General features: G+C 39.8%; 1 protein-coding gene across 3 annotated transcripts in view; it reads left to right on the forward strand.

Moving 5' to 3' along the window:
* The first annotated feature begins 1,091 nt into the window (after positions 1-1,091).
* Positions 1,092-19,608, forward strand: part of chd7 (chromodomain helicase DNA binding protein 7) — a 103,427-nt gene continuing 84,910 nt past the window's right edge. For all 3 annotated transcript variants that reach the window (XM_059343951.1, XM_059343953.1, XM_059343952.1), the window contains exon 1: positions 1,092-1,399. The gene's annotated coding sequence lies outside the window, so the exon portion shown is untranslated. The remainder of the gene's footprint in view (positions 1,400-19,608) is intronic.

The following is a 19,608-nucleotide window of genomic DNA, read 5'->3' on the forward strand; positions in this document are numbered from 1 at the left end:
AAATGTAAGGGAGTAAAAAGTACAATATTTGCCTTTAAATGTAGTGGAGTAGAAGTATAAAGTAACTTAAAATGGAAATACTAAAGTAAAGTAAAAATACGTCAAAATTGTACTTAAATACAGTACTTGAGGAAATGTACTACATTCCACCACTGATTATTATTATCATTATTATTATTATTATTTTTATTTTTTTTTACAATTCCCACACTTTAAATTCATCCTGTTTTTTTATGTTAAATCTCCTGAAAAGTAATTAAAGCTGTCAGCTAAATGTAAGGGAGTAAAAAGTACATTATTTGTATTAAATGTAGTGGAGTAAAAAGTACAATATTTGTATTAAATGTAGTCGAGTAAAAAGTACAATATTTGGAGTAAAAAGTACAATATTTGTTTAAATGTAAGGGAGTAAAAAGTACAATATTTGTATTAAATGTAGTGGAGTAAAAGGTACAAAGTTTGTATTAAATGTAGTGGAGTAAAAAGTACAATATTTGTATTAAATGTAGTCGAGTAAAAAGTACAATATTTGGAGTAAAAAGTACAATATTTGTTTAAATGTAAGGGAGTAAAAAGTACAATATTTGTATTAAATGTAGTGGAGTAAAAAGTACAACATTTGTATTAAATGTAGTGGAGTAAAAAGTACAATATTTGTATTGAATGTAGTGGAGTAAAAGGTACAATATAAATATATATATATATAAAAGTAACTTAAAATTCACAATTCACTTTAAAATCATCCTGTTTTTTTATGTTAAATCTCCTGAAAAGTAACTAAAGCTGTCAGCTAAATGTAAAAATTTAGTGGAGTAGAAGTATAAAGTAACTTAAAATGCAAATACTAAAGTAAAGTAAAAAATACGTCAAAATTGTACTTAAATACAGTACTTGACGAAATGTACTGCATTCCACCTCTGATTATTATTATCATTATTATTTTTTTACATTTTTTTTTTTACAATTCCCACATTGAGGACTCGGAGAGCGTCACACGGGTACGGCGGGGTCAGTGACCGCGCACGCCGCCTGTTTATCTCTATGAGAGGTTGTCGGGAGCGCGCCCCCCCTGGCCGAGGAAGGTGAGCGAGTGTCTGGAGGGGAGGACTCGGGAGCGCGACCAGCGAGGGATCGATCGGATTAAACTCGATTTGAGTGAAATTAACACAAAGGAGAGAAGAGCAACGCGCACTAGTCGGCGAGGTCGCGGAACCGAGACACGCCGGAGAATTATCTCATCAATTACTAACTTGAACTTTTTTTTCCTCATCTGTTTATTTATATTTCAAGCGAGAGAGAAAAGAAAAAGGACCACGGTGGATTTTTTTTTTTCAAGCAAGCGGAGATACTAACGAGGAGTTGATTTGATAAAAAAGCCCGAAGTGACCGAGCTTGTTGGGTAAGATAACCCCCTTTTTCTATTGAATGAGTGAGATTTTGTGAAGCAGAATTTAAGGAGGACTATAAGGGGGGTTGATAGTAACAACTAGTCACAATTAGAAGCGTTTATATTGTTTCTTTATACAAGTTTCTGCTACTTTCTCCACGCAAACGCACTCTTTAATCTGCCGAGCGAGTTTTCAGCCCCGATGGGGCATTTCATTCACTGCTAACCAGAGCAAAGCGTGTTTTAATGCTGCTTTTTTAAATTCCACTTGGATTTTATTTCTCTTATTTTGGGGCAGAAAGTCATTGAAGGTCTATCTGTGTTAGCTGCCATGCCGACATGATGCTAACAATAGCAAGTTTAGCTTTGCCACCCGCTGCATCACACACACTCTCTCACACACACTCTCTCACACACACACACACAACAGTCCCGTAGTTAGTTGAAAAGTGGAAAGAAAAGCCTCCAGCTCAGCTCGGAGAGCCTGAGTGTGTTGTGTGTTTGTGAGATCGAGCCCCACGACAACTTGTTGAATTATTTTTTTATCCTGTGGATTATTAACTTGTGTTGAGTTTTTAAAGTGTGAAGTGTGTTAGCTCCTGTTAGCTAATTGTGTTGAAGCTCCAGGAGACACGAGGTGGCTGAGCAGAGAGGTGAGTCACTGGCCGACTCAATCACACTCAGGCACATTCCCAGCGGACAATACTTGGCATATTTCGCGTAAAAACGCCTCCTCAGAGTTCATATCAAATGTTTAGACACATATATGCTTAACGAGGAAGATATTTCTACTGATTAGGAGTGTTTTTATTGTGTGGGAGCTGGGAGAAGTGTGTGTAGTAGCTGGTTTTATTGGACGGAAGGGACGGAGGGAGGGAGGGGGGCAGCGAGGCCAGGCGGTCACTCCATACAACCGGGTTTTTCACCTTGTTTCCACCACGTTTTACCCACCAAAACCCACTGAAACGGAAGAAAACAACTGTATTTGTTGTGTGCCGCTCAATAATTGAGGGCAAAGTGTTTTTCTTTTATTAAAAAACCGAGATGAGCGACGCGATCCCTTGGTCCGGAACGTGCGTAATGCCGCTGATAGGCTAATTAGCCGAGCTAGCCGCTGGAGGTTAGTTAGCCCGGCGAGGACGCACCGAAGTTCTGCTAGCCTGCTAGCCTTCCAGCCCCTCATTCCCATTGTGTGTGTGTGTGGGGCTGAAGACCACTTATTACCCCCTCCCCGAGCTAGCATAGTACCCTGCCCGGGGCGGTAATCCATCGAGGCAGAGCTCTTGGGCAAGGAAATCAACTTTCCGCATCTTTTCGCTTCACTTTTTTCTCTCCAGTCGAGGTTCAGATACAATGTAGCGCTGCGTCCTTTCCGTGTTCTCTCATCCTGTGTGTTCATGTCGCACTGACCAACTTTAGTAACCTTCTGCTGCTACACTTGTTACATTATTTGGACGCTCAGACACCTGCCTGTCCCCGTGGACTCCCACTGCTTGCAGGCAGCAATATGTTTTATTTCACAGGATAGTGCTTGTGCCTTTTTTTCTTGACAATGCGACTTTGTTGCGTGTGTTTGTTGCGCTACTGTTTCTCCATTATGTGTGCTGTAATCGGCCAACTTGCATAATGGTCACTCCGCTCCGCTCCGCTGCTCGCACGCAACTTTGGCTGCGCTATCAATGAAAAAAACCACCAACAACCTAGAAACTAAGCGCTGTGTCCCCACAAAACACCAATATAAGCACATGAGCACCGAGCCTCTCATGCTGGCTGTATTCTCTCGGTCTACATGTGCTGCTGCCTTATTTCCCTGAGAGTCAGGAGCTGCTCCCCCACCACCTTGTGCCTGTGAGCCAAGATGGCAGCTAGTCATGTTTAGCGGGCCAGGGGAGAGATAAGAGGCCCGACCACACACACACACACACACACACACACACACACACACACACACACACACACACAGAGCACACAACAGATGTTCAGCACTATTTGGTCTTTCTGTCTGTCTTTTCTTGTGGTAAAAGTTGAAGCGTCCCCCTTCAGCCACAAGGCTGCCTGGGTCTGTTTGTGTCCTTTCTCCAGCTTAGTGAAGACAAAGTAAAATTAACTTTTGGTCCTTATGTATGGGGACATCTGAGGGTGCATTTTTTTTAGATTAGAAATTTTATATATTTTAATTGATACCGTTTTTGCCGCTTCATGCAGTCAGATTAGTGATAGTTTTATTCTTATTTCGTAGAGGAGCATAGATTGATTTTCCCTCGGGATAAATGAAGTATCTATCTATCTATCTATCTATCTATCTATCTGTCTATCTATTTTCATGTTTTTGATTCAGGTTAGGGTTAGTGAAGACAAAGTAAAATCAACTTTTGGTCTATGTATGGTGATATCTGAGGGTGCATTTTTTTTTTCAGATTAGAAATTTTATATATTTTAATTGATACCTTTTTTGTCGCTTCATGCAGTCAGATTAGTGATAGCTTTATTCTTATTTCGTAGAGGAGCATAGATTGATTTTCCCCTCGGGATAAATGAAGTTATCTATCTATCTATCTATCTATCTATCTATCTATCTATCTATCTATCTATCTATCTATCTATCTATCTATCTATCTATCTATCTATCTATCTATCTATCTATCTATCTATCTGTTTTCATATTTTTGATTCAAGTTGGATCCCTAGAAGTTGTCTTGTTGACCTTGGAGTTGTCTGTCTTAACTTTTCCACCAAGGCCATAGATAGATAGATAGATAGATAGCTAGATAGATAGATAGACTTTATTTATCCCAAGCTGGGAAATTCCAGTGTAGCAGCAGCATTACACACAGAGACAATAACAACACAATTAAATAAAAAAGAACAACCTAGGCATACTTCAAGCAATAAAATATAAAAATACAATAAAGGCCTTGAGGTTAAACATACCCTACATATATAGGCAATAATCACAGTCCAATAGCATGGAGGAAAATTATCCAAAAATTATTTAGGCGTTACTTTTTTGCTTCCTATAGTTTAAAATGTTGTCTCAAAATATAAATGTAGCTTAATAGTTAGTGGTTGAACAATCCCTTTACCTTTAACCTGCATGTAGCATGTTGTTTGTAGTTCAGGCCCATTTAAAGGTACGGTACGCAACATTCAGAACATTAGTAGAGATGTGGTGGAGTAATGGTGTCTGAACAGAAAATGAATGTCTTGTAATCAGAGTTTCTCTGTCGTAGCCGGTCCGACCATGCATGTAGTTTATTTTATGAGTCCCAGTGTGTGTTTGTCCCACTCATACCACTTTCACCACTGGTAATGCCTCCCCCACCCACAGGGTAGTCGTTGGAGCATGACGGCCACCCAGTGGTTCCCCTCAGGTTAACGCACCGTTGCCGATTTTAGCACCGTCCCTGCTGTTAGCACCGTTAGCACCGTTAGCCACTAGCCTCGGGCTCAGCCACCGCCATGCCGTGAGCCATGTGCAGGTGATCAATGAGCTTTTAAATGTCATGTGCATCACTTTTAGCAATCAAAAAAAGCAAAATCTGCTACTTTTTTGGAGATCTTGTGTGCTTAATAACATTTCTTATTTAATGTTCAATGCCAAACATGTTGGCAATGTCTCCGATACGGCCTCAAAAACAAAAACAGCCTGGGAAATTCCTGACACATTACGCTGTGGGTAAGATATGGGGATACACCACATGCAGCCAAGTGAGTCATACCCTACGAAACGCATCATTAAGATTTACCAGTTAATTGAGATTTCACAGAATGATGCAATTCCAATTCCAGCCTAATATCCATACGCTGGTGTTTGTTCTCCACATTATCTTATCTCGACACATTCAGACTAAACATTTGTTTTGATATAAAGATTGAACCAGGCCACTCTATGCAGTGGCCTTGTTCATTTAAGTCACTTTACAAGAATAAAACACACTTTTTTTTGGAACAGGTGTCCATCAATGTGTCACGTTTCTGAATAATCTGTTCCCTGTTAATTTGACCTATGAATCATTAGTGTGACCAGTTTGATTATTTGGACATTTTCACTCAATGTGCCAACTTCTAATGACCTTTTTAGCCATCACTCACTGTTTGGACTCTGGTTTGGGATATCTGAAAGCCAGATAGCCATATAAATAAACATATAAAATATATAAATACAATAAAATGCATATAAAAGTATAGGAGGAAGGGCCAGATGAGGAGAGGCATGCAGAGAGCAGGATAACTTGTAGCTGACAACACTGATGATATTGTTCTCTGCTGGTGAAAATGGCCATTGTTCTCGTCTTTGTCCATCCCATCTCACTCTACTCTCTGCTGTTCTCCACTAAAGTCCCTGGCTGATCTTTTACTACTTTAAGAGTGAAACACATCTGGCTATTTGTTTGAGATTACTCTCTATCTCCCTCATTTCTCTCACACCTGGAAGAACTTGCCCCCTTTCACTCATTTCACAAGACTAGTCGCATTAAAAACTGATTTTTTTATTATATAAATGGATTTACCTGAAGAGAAGCTGCTTGTCAGTGATGGGCAAAGATTTTTTTCTCCGAGGGAATGAGTGGAAGTTTACCTATTATTGTGCAAAAATTATTTTCATATCCAACTTGAAGCGATAGCACCCACTCACAAACTTGGTCCATTTAGGTACGGAAGTTGATTTGAATGAATTCACATGTATTTGCAACATTTCGAAAAGAAACAAATCAATGTCAATATATTAAAGCAGCCACAGTGATGGCTCAGATACCAGATAGATGAACAGAAAGGAAAACAATCCTCAGAACCTTTTCAAAGTTATATTATATTTAACTGAACAGTTTCTTTGGGTAGTTGACAAGTTAAAATCTCTCCACATTGTCCTCGCAGTGCTTCCTTTTAGGTCATGCTGCCCCGACCAGCTGGTCTGTAGAGCTCTTCTGAGGCTATCTGAGGCCTGCAGCAGCTCTGCACACACAGCTGAGGGCTTCTCATGTCTTAGCAACATTAAAAGAATACTATCAACCAACATATATGTATTTAGTATTCATATTTTGGGCTACAGATGATATTCCTAAATAGACCCTGTAGCAGGTCAGTAAAAACGCCGTGTTAGTGAAGTGCTTCTATTAAAGAAATTGAAACCTGTAGGTTGATAAATCTGGATTATTAGTTTCAGACATTATACAATTAAACTGTCGAATATGTTATAAATAAGCATTCCCATGTTAAAGGTTGGAGCATGCTTGAAAAGCAGAATGAGCATTCCATTACTATTTATTCAATGTAAAAGTAATGGCCTCAAGTTTTTGGGAAAAATCTAAAATAACTGATTTTTGCACACAGGAATTGCATCTTGCACTGTGTAAAATGGTTTGACATTAATCCTTTGAAGCACTTGTCCATGTACTAATGACAAGTTTTAGTTTTTAGCTTAATAAATGTAATTCATATTTATAATAAATCTGTACAGTGAAGTCACTTGAAATTTGACAAGAACAAAGTCAGGGTCATCTGGAACAGAAATCTATTGAACATTTCAGCTAAAATTACTATATGTTAACCTTTTTCATTTGAATTTCTAAAAAGCTGTACAATAAAGTCACATGAAATTTGGTGTGGACATGGCCAGTGTCATCCTGAACAGGTATTCTGGCTTTTTTTTAAATTACATTTCCAATATGAGGATATTATGTATGCGTTATGTGATTTGACGAGACTGACCTAACTAACCTACGAGAGAAAGATGATTTTTATATATTTTAATAGCAGTACAGTAGAATGTCTTCAAATATCATAATTTGGATTTAATATAATGTACATTCTAATGTTGTTTTCATTTTTTTTGGCCACTCCAAGCCCCCGTACCGTGGAAGTACAAATTCAAACAAAACAAACAAATTCAATTCTAAATCAGACTTGGATTGAAGTGAGCTTTCATTTTCAGTTCTCAAAATCCAAAATTTTCAAACAAGCCAGGCTTATTTCAGTAAGTCTGACTCACTTTTTTCAAAAGTTGATTTGGTCCAAATCACCTAACTCCACCAGTTTCCCAGCATAGGTCGCCATAGTATCTGAGCTTAAATGTTGAATTTGCTTCATGCAGCCGAACCAACTGAAAATGAGTCAAACAAATCAAAATAAGCCTGACTTATTTGGTAAACAGGCCACAATTTACACTTCTCCAGGTTGGTGCTCAGCTAATGTTATAGTTATCTAGTGAATCAGACAAAATTACATTTTAAAAAGCAGAGAAAAGCGTGGCACACATCATGAAATCAATCAGTATTTTTATTTTTATCTGTGTAAATGACTTTTAACTTGTTTGGAGGAATGAGTACATTTCTCTTACACATGCCCTACAAAAAAATAAACTTTTAAAAAAGATTTAGGGGAAAAACGATGGCAGAAATGGCAAGCCTGTTTGGTATTATACTACTGTCTTCTGGATTTTACTGATCACCCCCGGACCTTGAATATGGGTAATAGTTCAGTGTTTTGTATTTGTCTTTTGTTTTACTTTCCTGTACTGAAAAATGAAAACAATCTATAAATAAAGAGTTTAAAAAATAAATAAATAAACTTTTCCTAATGTTAAGCTCTGTTTTATGAAGTCAGTACAGATTTTAACCAACTTGATTTTCCATAAGTTCTGTTTCTAGATAGCTAGATAGATTACTTTATTCATCCCCGAAGGGAAATTTGGTTGTCACAGCAGTCCGATATTCAAGTACAATAAAATACAATAGAATAAAATACAGAGGTAGCATAAATAAAAACAACAATAGAAAAAGACACAGAATAGAACAAGGACACTTAAGAAGTTAAAAAAAGAGAACATAGTCTGATTTTTAAACCACGAAAATATTTCCTTCCTATCCCGGAGAAGAAACCTTCTTCAGGACGGTACTCAGAGGCCAGGACTGAGAAACATGTGTGTCTAATGTGCGTTTGTGTTTGTGTGTGTGTGTGTGTGTGTGTGTGTGTAGCTAGCACCTGATGCTGCAGCGCTCCTGTTGGCCAGTGTGGTGTTAGAGCCTGGTGTAGGGTATCTGAACCAGGAGGGTGCTGGTGTTTGTTAGGGTGGCCATTTTGTCTCCTATCATCATCATGTGTCGCGTTAGCAGACATGAGAAGTGGAGCTGTTGTGTGTCTCCATCTCTTTCATCTCCACCTCCACCCCTCACCCACCCACCCACTCCCTCTCCACCCATGCATGAGCTCCCTCCTCTTCTTTCTCCTCTTCATTCTCACCCTTTCCATCCCTCTCTCTAACCCCCCCATCTTTTTTTTCTCTGCCTGTCTGTTCTTCTGTTTCCTCCCTCCCTCCCTCCAGTCCTCTCATTTCCAGCCAAAAGGTTAGCAGGGGTCTTTAGCACCGTGGTGACATTCAAAACTGAGTGTCATCGCTGTCTCTCTCGCTCTCTCTCATCCCTCCCTCTCACCTGTCTCTCCCTCGGCCTCCTCCTCCTCCTCCTCCTCCTCCTCCTCCTCCTCCTCCTCTGCACTCGCCTCCCCCATCCCATCCCCCACCTCCTCCTGCAGCGAGGGCCTTCTGGACCGAGTGCTGTGCCTAGAAGAGGCTGGCGTTAATACAGCTCTCAAGTGTTTGTGTGTGGGCTGTATGTGTGATAGAGGAGACGGCCTGTCAAGTACATCTCTGACCCATATGTGTGCGTGCCTTTTAATCTATCCTTGACCTCTCCCCGGTGTTGATGTGTGGCATATCCTCTCTCTTCATTCTTCAGCTCTTCTACACCACCACGTAACCTTATAACTGCTGCTGGGAAACAAATAAGCAAGAGCTAAAACCCGGGACGCTCCATGTGGGAGTTTTGTGTCATCAGCTGCTGATGAATCCATCGCTGTAAAAGTGGCTCCGCGTAAAAATCTCATCATTTCTCCCCCGATTCATGCTACGCTTTAATGGCACTGTTGTGGCATGTACACATCCTTCCACCTCTCCTCGTTTTCTATCACCATTTCTTTTCTCGAGTGATTCACACGGCTGATGAAAGGTTAAGTGCTGCGTGCTTGTGGAGTCAACATCCAGTTATGAAGATGGAGATGGATGCAAGGTCAGAGAGGGGGCTAACGCTAACGACATGCAAAGGAAAATGTATATATCTCTCCAGTAAAAAACCCTTCACAGCTTCTCTTTAATGCTGTTGCTCGTTGCGTCCATTATGCTAGCTAATGTTGGTCATTATTTATAGCATTCAAATGACCCAAATGCCAGCAGCCGGATTTTCATCCTGCTGAAAAATGTTACGACTCGACTGCAGTTTTAAAAGAAAAAAGAAAAGCGCAGCTGGATTCAAACCCACAACGGAAGCACATTGACTGGAAAAAGGGGTGTGTGTGTGTGTGTCCCAGGGGAGAAGTTACCCCACAGCTTCATAGGAAGGAATCTGGAAGTTAATTGGTTGTTAGCAGGCAGGCAGGTGGGGCAGGGAAGGGAACCGGCCAATCTCTGGGGACGAGGTCCAGCCCGGCCCGTCCCATTGGTCTAAAAGGGCATGTCAATAGCTGTGATTGATTAGGCAGGTTTGGGGGTAGAGCTGCTCTATATACTCTGTGTCTGTTTGCTCTCTCAGAAAGGAATAGTTCAGTCTTCACTATTGTGGGAAATCCATCATGTAAACCCCTTTCTCTGTAAGCTCATACCTTACTCTCGTTTTGTATAAAGATGAAAATCTGTAGTGAAAATCAGAAAAGTCCTGCCTGTGATGTTGTTGCTCAGAAATGTTTCCAAAGCCTCGTTATGCTCCGTCTCTTCACAGGGATGACAAATCTCTCAAAAGCCCAAAAAAAAACCACTGGTGGTTTTCTTTCAGCAGGCTGAAGAGACTCCCAGCTAGTGATGAGTCCTGTAGTTTTTCAAAAGTCTTACCCCTCTTTGAAAGTTTGACAAAAGTTACAGGGGTTTCCCCAGAGCCTGTAACGGTGGTGGTGTGCCACTTTGGTTACTAATTTGCGTAAATGAGCAACAATTTCCCCCCCATAATTTGCAATCTCAGATTTGAATTCAGTTGAATAAAGTTTTCAAATATTCAGATCTTTCCATACTCGTTATTTTAAATTCGAAAGAAATGGTAATTGCGATTCATTACATCACAATTTACATTTCTTTACATTTCAAGAAACGTGCCTATCTATCTGTATCAGACATATAGGCACTATGATTTCCTTCCTATTGGGGCAGTTTTTAAGTATAACATAAGACCTCCGGTAACAGACGTGCTGCCAGCAGTGTCACTAGTGTGTAGAGTGTCCAATACATGGCTTATATGAAATCGAAGCCCATGTTTCATAGAAGCTGTTTTCTGTCATTGTGAAACACCGATTCTGTCCCTCCACCATGAATCTTTCTCCTCTTCTTGGCAATGCAGACGCACAAGTTCCACGGTGTTGTTTTTGCATTGCACAACTGCTAAAAAAACATGCCGGCAGAGATGACAATGAATTCATAAACTCAGAGGCATATTTTTCCATTGAATTGGACAATTTGGAACATGTTCCCCATTCCCATTCCTATAGTTTATATCACTGGCTGCCTGTGAGTGATATGAAGATTAATGTAGATATGTTGTAGGTTTAACAGCAACAGGTAGTGGATCCTGTGTCTCCCACGTGGTTGAGTTACTATCAGTGTATCTAGGGTCCATGCCCTATTTTTCCCCTGATAATGCGACATTGTGAACAACAAATCTGTTGTGAATCTGCAGGAGGAAAGTTAAATTGTCCTATTTTATCAGATTCAAAGCAACAACCGGATATCAGCCTCGTATCGACCAACGGCTGCCCCGCCATTAATCAGAATATGAGCCAATATGTGTTACTGTAAATACGTTTTCAGACAATATATATTAAGTGACCATTTTCAAGTGGAGCGAACTGAATCAATGTATGTTTATAAAGCACTTCACTGCGATTTATGATACAATAACTGCTTTTATTTCCATCGTTTGCTACTGTTTACAAGTCCAGGGAGCTCAGGGTTGTGATGTGACTGAAGTTAAAATGTTTGCAGCCAGTTTGTGTAGAGCTCACATGTTAATTTAACTCCTGCTGTAAAAATGCAAGCAGTGTTATTACTGTTGGGCAGATTTGCATAGTTCCTGAGAGTTTTTCACTTTCAACAGAGACTAACTCGCCTCCTCATCATCAACACGCACATCCTTGTTGGGTGAGCCTTTTTTATAATATAACCAAAGTTGATTGACCAAAGATTATCCAACTGTAACGAACCAAGTCCCCCGCCAAAATAGAAACCACTCCAATCCTGTTTGACATCCAGCATGGGACAATATGAACACATCTTTCCATGCCGTAGTCTGTCTTCTGACCTTGAATCTGAAAGCTTTAGGGCTCGTAGTTTCTGCAAGGTTTCAAAACTGATGGTACACACATTTTAAAAAGGACTGCTCAGGGGATATGCACCATGTTATATAGTCCTTTTTCCCTCCCATCTGTTATAGTTCATGCTTTCTTACACTTTTTTTTTTTTTTAAACTCTCAAGCATCACATACACACCTGCATCCTTCACCTGTTAGTACTCTCATAGATGCCAAAAAGACACTTTCAAAGACCAGACGGAGTCAGTTTCAGAGACCCTAGAACAGGTTCTTTAGCTCAGTGAGCACATGCACACACACACACACACACACACACACACACACACACTCTCTTTGCTAGCAGGTTCCTCGACCACCCCCTGTGGCCTACTTCTTCCTCTCTCTCCTCTCTCCTGTCTCCTCTCTCCTCTCTCCTCTCTCCTTTCCTTCTCCTGTCTCCTGGCCTCTGTGTCCTCTGGGATCAGACTGGTAGCCGGCCAGTGGTTTTTCCTACCACATGGTAAAGGCAGGGAACAGATTGGATAAACACAGCCCTTTCCTGCTGACCCAACCCCGCAGCCCCCCCTCAAACACACACACACACACACACACACACACACACACACACACACACACACACACACACTGTCCATTAACGAAGCAGCCATGCGTAAAATAACCAGATTTTCTCTAGCTTCACTGCTTCTCTCTTTCTTCTCTTTCTTGATCCCCCCCCCCTCCTCCTCCTCTTTCTCCTCCTCCTCCTCGTCCTCCTCCTCCTCCTCTTCTCTCTTCCTTCCTTCCGGGCCTCAAATCCCAGCCCCAAACACACGGCCCTGCATCCCCTCACTTGAGCGTAATTACACACACAGCTAGCCAGCTCCTGCGTGCTGTCCTCCATTTGGGAACAAAGGTATAAATTATAGCGGCTTAGATCCTCGTGGTAATGGGAGGTGGGTGGGAGCACACGTGTTCTCCAGAGGAAGAGGGAGATCACTCACTTCTTCAGGTGTCTAGTTTACACTGTGTGTGTTCAGCTTTTTGCTATAGTTTGTTTCTTTGGCTGTGTTTTGTTGGTGTCTGTGCCTGTCTGTCTGTCTGTCTGTCTGTCTGTCTGTCTGTCTGTGTCTCGGTGGAGAACAGGGTGTTGTTGACATGGCAGAGATTTCCTGTAGTAAAGCCTGGAGGCTACAGACAGTTTAGCTGCCAAACTTTCAGCAGCACAGACAGGACTGCATTGAGCTGCTGCTGGCTAATCTTTCCTCCTTCTTCCTTCCGTCACCCCAGACTAACGCTGAATGCACCCAGGGATTTGGGTGCTGTTTGACCGTGACGTATCAAAGTAGTTGGGACAAATAGAACACACGCGTTTTCTTATATTTTTATAAAAAGTAAGGTTGTTTGTTTTGCTTATCTTTTATCTCTGACCTGCGGCATCATGAGAGGGAGAATTACACGCTGGTTTGTCACAATATTCCTCAGGCTAAAAAAAAAAAAAAAAAGATATTGACACAGGCTTGTGTAGTACAATGTGTGGAGCAGGAAACAGAAGAGGTGTGTCAGGTTTGTACCAGGTGACGTCACTCACTAACACACCTTCAGCCGGACTGGAAATGATTACATCACCTAGGGATTGGTTGGAGTGAAAACTTGGAAACTATTGACACTGATCCACAACTTTTAAAGGCATATTCATAAAGTGAAACAGCCAACAAATGTAGAAGAAGTATATTTAAAGTGCAAAATAGGTAGGTTAGAGTATATGTATGTGTTAAAATATGAGCAGAACTGGGCAGTGGTGAGTGTTTTTATCAGATTTCCTGTTTGGGTTTGTGTTAAATGAAGGCCCCTCTCTAATGCACTACAGCGAATGACTGTGTAATAATGCTGACAGCCAGAGAGGCTTTTCAGTCGCGCTAACTTGGCAGTGATATTCTGTGGTTTCGGCTTGGCTGAACGGATGACCTCAATAATTGTGGTTTGACAGAGCTGCACAGTCGGTGTGAATTCCTGAGACTAGCTGGTGATCGTCAGTTAATTTATCAAGTCGGCTAAAAACTCTCCGTATTGGAGCCAGTCAGCGATGGCCGATGGCTGCAGAGTGAGACGGAGCTCGCAGAGATGTTAATTATGTTGGATTCACAGGCTCGCGTGAAGAGCTCTTTTCATATTTCTTCTCACTTTTGTTTGAACTGGATAATAAAAATGTCAGACACTTCAAGGTCAAAGTCTTGATATGGTATCTCAAGTTTTATTTTGGGACATAGTTTATTGCTTGGGTGTAAATTAATTATCCTGAATCCATCTCAGCTGTGCAGAGTGCTTCTGTTTTGTTCCTCAGGAATTATCAGTAGCCAAAGGTAGCATGTTATATAGCCTTTTATATATATATATATATCTCCATATAATAATAATATATAACCTGATGTAAATATACTGCCCAAAGCTGCATCGTAGCAACACTGTCCACATTATTTCTGTCCGTAAGAGCTGCAACTTAGTCACTTTCAACCCTGATTCCCAAAAAAATTGGGACCTGGGTTTATATCTAAAAAATATAAAGGTCTATCATTTTGCACAATAAATAAGCTGTCACAAAGGAGCAGCAAATTATCACGTTCTGTTTTGAATTGTGGTTGTAATAGAACATTTGAAAACTGTGAAGATAATATGATAGTTTAACCCATTTTTACATAAAAAAAATACTCTTTCTGATGTTGTAACAATAAACAATCATTGAGAAAATAATTGGGTTAATGTAAATAATAGTTAGTTTCAACCCTTTATATCTTTAATTCAGGGTTACTTTTGAAACTTATCTTAACATGGACAAGCTCACCCATCTCTGTTGCAGGATGGCTAAAAAAAAGTATGCAAAGTAATCAGTTTAATCTGATAAACAATGTAATACTTGGAACTGTCTGAAGTATTTCAGTCTGTTGGCCATTAATTAACTTCTGCACAAACTTCTGCACATTTCTCCACTTAAATTTGCAAGTTGTATAAAGTATATTATTATTATTGTATATTTGTATATTGTTAAATGTCTTTTCTTAGATTGTTTATTTTTTATCTTTATCTTAAAAATTGTGTGAAACTTTGCGGCTGTAACAAAGAAATTTCCCCACTGTGGGATTAATAAAGTCAAATCTGAAATCTGAATCTAATTATGAGTACAGTATCTTAGAATTATATGTGAAGGATTGTCTTTAGGTATATGTTTCCAATTCCATGACAACAGCATGAATGACTAATATTTACTCAGCTTTTTTTATTTGCTCAGCTTTAGGCAGTCCATCTAATAATCATGATTTAATGACAATCACTTGTGAAAAAGTGGTATTGGTGCACCACTAATAATGGAGAGGGGGGAACGGCTTTCTCACAAGGCCAGAGAGAGTTTGTTTATTCTGAATCGAGTCGAGTCCCTTCAGACTGACCCGTACTGCTCTGAGCTTTAAAATGTACAGGCTGTCACCTCTGAAAACACTGATAGACATCAGTGTGGTCTTGTAAAACCACATATGTTAACACAACTTCCCAGTTGTGTTACTATGTGTTTTCTTTCTCTGTCACTGGGTCGTTGCTGTATGATAGCAGCCTGAGGGCCTGCTGCTGGGTTAACTATCTGCTATTGGAGCCAAACACTGTACATTTAGTAACACAAGGCAGATTTACTGCTAATTTCTATTCTGCTGTGATCGCCAGCTGCCGGCTCTCAGCACATCCTCCATCTCCGTCTCTTAACCACACACTCACACAGCACACATTACATTACGTTACGTTACGCTTATACCAATAACGTGGATTGCACTTAAATCTGGTGACATGTGTGACATATGTGACATGGTGTTTTACAAGTTGTTTTCTTCAAGTGTTATTTCCCTCAATGCAATGTGCAATTGGCCCACTTCTGCAGCAGCTTGAACCTTTTCAGTATGTGATGTGGTCTACTGAGTTTGCAGGTCAGTGTGCCACCAAAACATTACAAAATTTCCCCGTGTATGCGCCTTTGGCATCTGTTAATGATAAACAAAATTGGTGTTTTACCAGCCTGGTAAAATATGCAAGTAGCTGCTAGATTTGCTACTAGATTTTGCTTAGAAAAGTGAGTTTTTAACTCAGAAAATGCCTCAGAAACAGGACATTTTTAAAACATTTTTGAGTGTTAATTAAGTGAGTTTATTAAAATGGATAATGAGTCATCACAATAACTACATATTGACACATCTGTCACTCAGTTTATCATATAGTTAACACATTTCTGCTCTTCTGTGGTGTTCAGATTGTTTATTTTTGTTTTGTCCAACAGCTGCATAAGTATAAAATAGCGATTCAGTTGTTGGTTAAAAAAAAGAGAAGCCTGCTAAAGTATTTTTCTGTGCTGCTTCTGTGGGTGTGAAGTTGCCTGACAACATACAGATAAATGACATTGCATTTTGCGATAAAATGGTGAATATTACCACATAAAATGAGCGATTTACAGGGACTTTTGGATTTAACACTTGATATTCTCTTGACTGTCCTATAAGTGCTGCTACATACTAAATGACTATGATGTTTGTTGGTACATGTTTCAATATAAATTCTGAGCAACTAAGTCCCATGTGAAGACTTATTAGGTGTTTCTTCCAACTTGGGGAAAGTTATGAGGGCAGAAACTGTTTGCTCCTTTATCTTGATCATGTTGTGGTGTTGACAGGACCTGATGCTGCACTTTAATGGATTTCATTGGCCAAGCACTTTATGTTCCCGTTGCAAAAGTTGAGCCAGAATCAGCACTTTTTGCTGGAGCTACACTACCGGTCAAAAGTTTTAGAACACCCCAATTTTTCCATTTTTTTATTGAAATTCAAGCAGTTCAAGTCAAATGAACGGCTTGAAAGGGTCCAAAGGTAAGTGGTGAACTGCCAGAGGTAAATAAAAAAAGGTAAGCTTAACCAAAACTGGAAAATAATGTACATTTCAGAATTATACAAGTAGGCCTTTTTCAGGGAACAAGAAATGGGTTAACAACTTAACTCTATGGAGTCTTGGGCTATTTTGTCCATTTTTGAATTCTTTTCATGTCTTTGTAAGTCATTTTGTGTCTTTTTTTGGTCATTTTGGTGTCTTTTTTTAGTCATTTTGTGTCCTTTGGTCATTTTGTGTCTTTTGGTGTCTTTTTTTGGTCATTTTGTGTCTTTTTTTGGTCATTTTGTGTCTTTTTTTTTTAGTCATTTTGTGTCTTTTGGTGTCTTTTTTTTGGGTCATTTTGTGTCTTTTTTTTAAAGTCATTTTTGTGTCTTTTTTTGTCATTTGTGTCTCTTTTTTTGGGTCATTTTGTGTCTTTTTTTTAGTCATTTTGTGTCTTTTTTTTGGTCATTTTGTGTCTTTTTGTGTCTTTTTTTAGTCCTTTAGTCCAACATAAAATGTGATTTTGAATCTTTTTTTTACTTTTACACTGAGACATTAAACTGCATAATATTCAATTGAATTCTGGAAAAGTTGGTGTGTTCTAAAACTTTTGACCAGTAGTGTATCTCAGCTCGCTATGGTTGATGGCGTGGATGGTGGATGTGGTCTTTCCTGCTCCGGACTCCTCGCCACGTGTGCGGTGGAGGGGGCTGGGGGGGGTGTGGTGGGCTGAATGCCTCATCCTTTGATGAGATTTGGCGTCCAAAGCGGCACACTGACCGTTCACCTAATTCCTTCTGCAGTGACAGCTGGGCCTCAATGCCAAACCGTGCATGTGTTCCTGTGTGTGTGTGTTGAGTAAGAATAAGATTGAGCGCTGAAGTTCGGGCTGCAGTGGCAGAGGAAGTGGTATAGAAAGTTAAAGAAAGCAAAACTAGGGCAGGCAGAAAGCTCGTCTATTCAATGACTCTGAGAGCGGGTTTTCACTCAGGAATAGAGGGATGAACAACACTAGAGAGAGAGAGATGATGATGAAATGACACGGAGAGGTGGCGTGCAGAAGTACTACTGTATCCAGCTCTGTCCAAGGTTTACACACAGTTTACCTTGTGGGAGGTTCATCACTTAAGGCCAGACAAAACACAAGGACGAGTGGAGGGAAATACCTCTTACTTTTAACTGGAGCAGTGATTCCATGAAAGCCCCAAGGCTGCAAAACACACAAATGCACATTTTCTCTTGTGTGCTTATATAGTCCCATTATATTATTCTGTATGGGTTAATTCACAGTGTGTGTGACAGAGTTGACAGGAAATCAGTTGCCTTTGTAATAACTTGCAGCAAAGGATGTGAAATTGCACTCAATTACTCTCACCTGCCGCATACACACGGTCACATGTGGAAACTTTTTTTTTTCTTTTCTTCCTGTAGTGATTGAAATGCACAGGAAGTGATGTAACTTAAGTGGTGTTGCTTACACCACTTCAGGCAGCTGAAGCATGCTTTAACTGTGCTTCTGTTGGGCTGCAAGAACTGGCTGCTTCTCTCTGTTTTTATACGATTGTAAAGTGTGATTTTTAGTCTGAGTGGCAAAACCAGCAATTTTAAAATTATATATATCAGGCTTTGCCCGGTAAAGCTCCAAAATAATGATAATGTTATTCTCTGCTTAGTAGTGGTGAATTTATTTCTCACAGCAACTTAATTCGATATAATTTTGCAGGTTCAGTAACCGTGCTGTTCTATCTCTCTAATACAGATGTTTTGTCACCACACAGCAGGTTTTAATGGTATGTATTATTTTAATTGAATGGAGGCAAAAATACTCTTTAGTGCCTTTTTTTAAAGTTAATAATTTACCATTTATAATGAGTGCTTTCATGTGGACTGGCTTTGTTGTTTGTTGTTAGTGTCGATGGATTTGCCCTGACTTCAAAAGAAGGAACTCTGACTTTGAGTGGCGTTCCTTTGTCCTTTTTCTAGAAGGAGGTTAGAAATTTTGAGTTCTGAGTTGTCTGGAATGCAGCGTAAGTCGCACGGTGTAACGGTTTTGCCATTTATTCAACTTCTCGAGATATTGGGAGCACTTGATCAGATCTCCTTGCTAATCCAGATGTGTCAGAGCTCGGCCTGTTACAGTAACTGTTGGTTGACATATTGTCCCAGAAGTGTTGCAATAAACAATATTGTTATCCTTTTAAGACATAGTATAATAATAAAAAGTGTCCTTTTTTTAAAGCGCAGTAAACTTTTATTGATTGTTTGTATGGAGGAGCTGCCTGAGCCCCGCACGCAGTGAAACTCCCACACACGGACCAGAGGAGAGGACATATATGACAACAAACCTTTTCTCAGCATCACTTTTTTCCTGTTGTTTAGGTTACATATTGTGAGAAAATGCTTAGGAATTACAGCCCAGACTGGTATTGTGTTTGATAAGATGTTGGTGACATTCTTATGTAAACACAGCTGTTAATAGCGAATGACATATGGACATGACGTCAATCATTTCTGCTGAGCTTGATAAGTTGATACTGTAATCATTGTGACCAGCTCAGTCTGATATGGTGGTATATTTTGTGCTGTAGAACCAAGTAGTAATTGTCCCCATTACTCATTTAATGGAATACTGTTCCATGTGAATAAGGCTGTAGCTCTGTAGCCTTTTTAGATGTCCCTCTAAAACTTAGAGGCCTCGTCCCAACAACCTGTGACTTAGTGCCTGGAGCTACAGTAACATACACTACTGGTCAAAAGTTTTAGAACACACCAACTTTTCCAGAATTTAATTGAAAATTATGCAGTTTAATGTCTCAGTGTACTCTAAAATTAATTAAAGCACATTTGCAACGTTTAAAATTCTTTATTGAGCATGATAGTGTTTTGAAAGTTAAAAAAAAGATTCAAAATCACATTTTATGTTGGGCTAAAGGACTAAAAAAAGACACAAAATGACCAAAAAAAAGACACAAAATGACTTACAAAGACATGAAAAGAATTCA

The sequence above is a fragment of the Centropristis striata genome, chromosome 11, assembly GCF_030273125.1.
Source record: "Centropristis striata isolate RG_2023a ecotype Rhode Island chromosome 11, C.striata_1.0, whole genome shotgun sequence".
Taxonomy (NCBI): Eukaryota; Metazoa; Chordata; class Actinopteri; order Perciformes; family Serranidae; genus Centropristis; species Centropristis striata.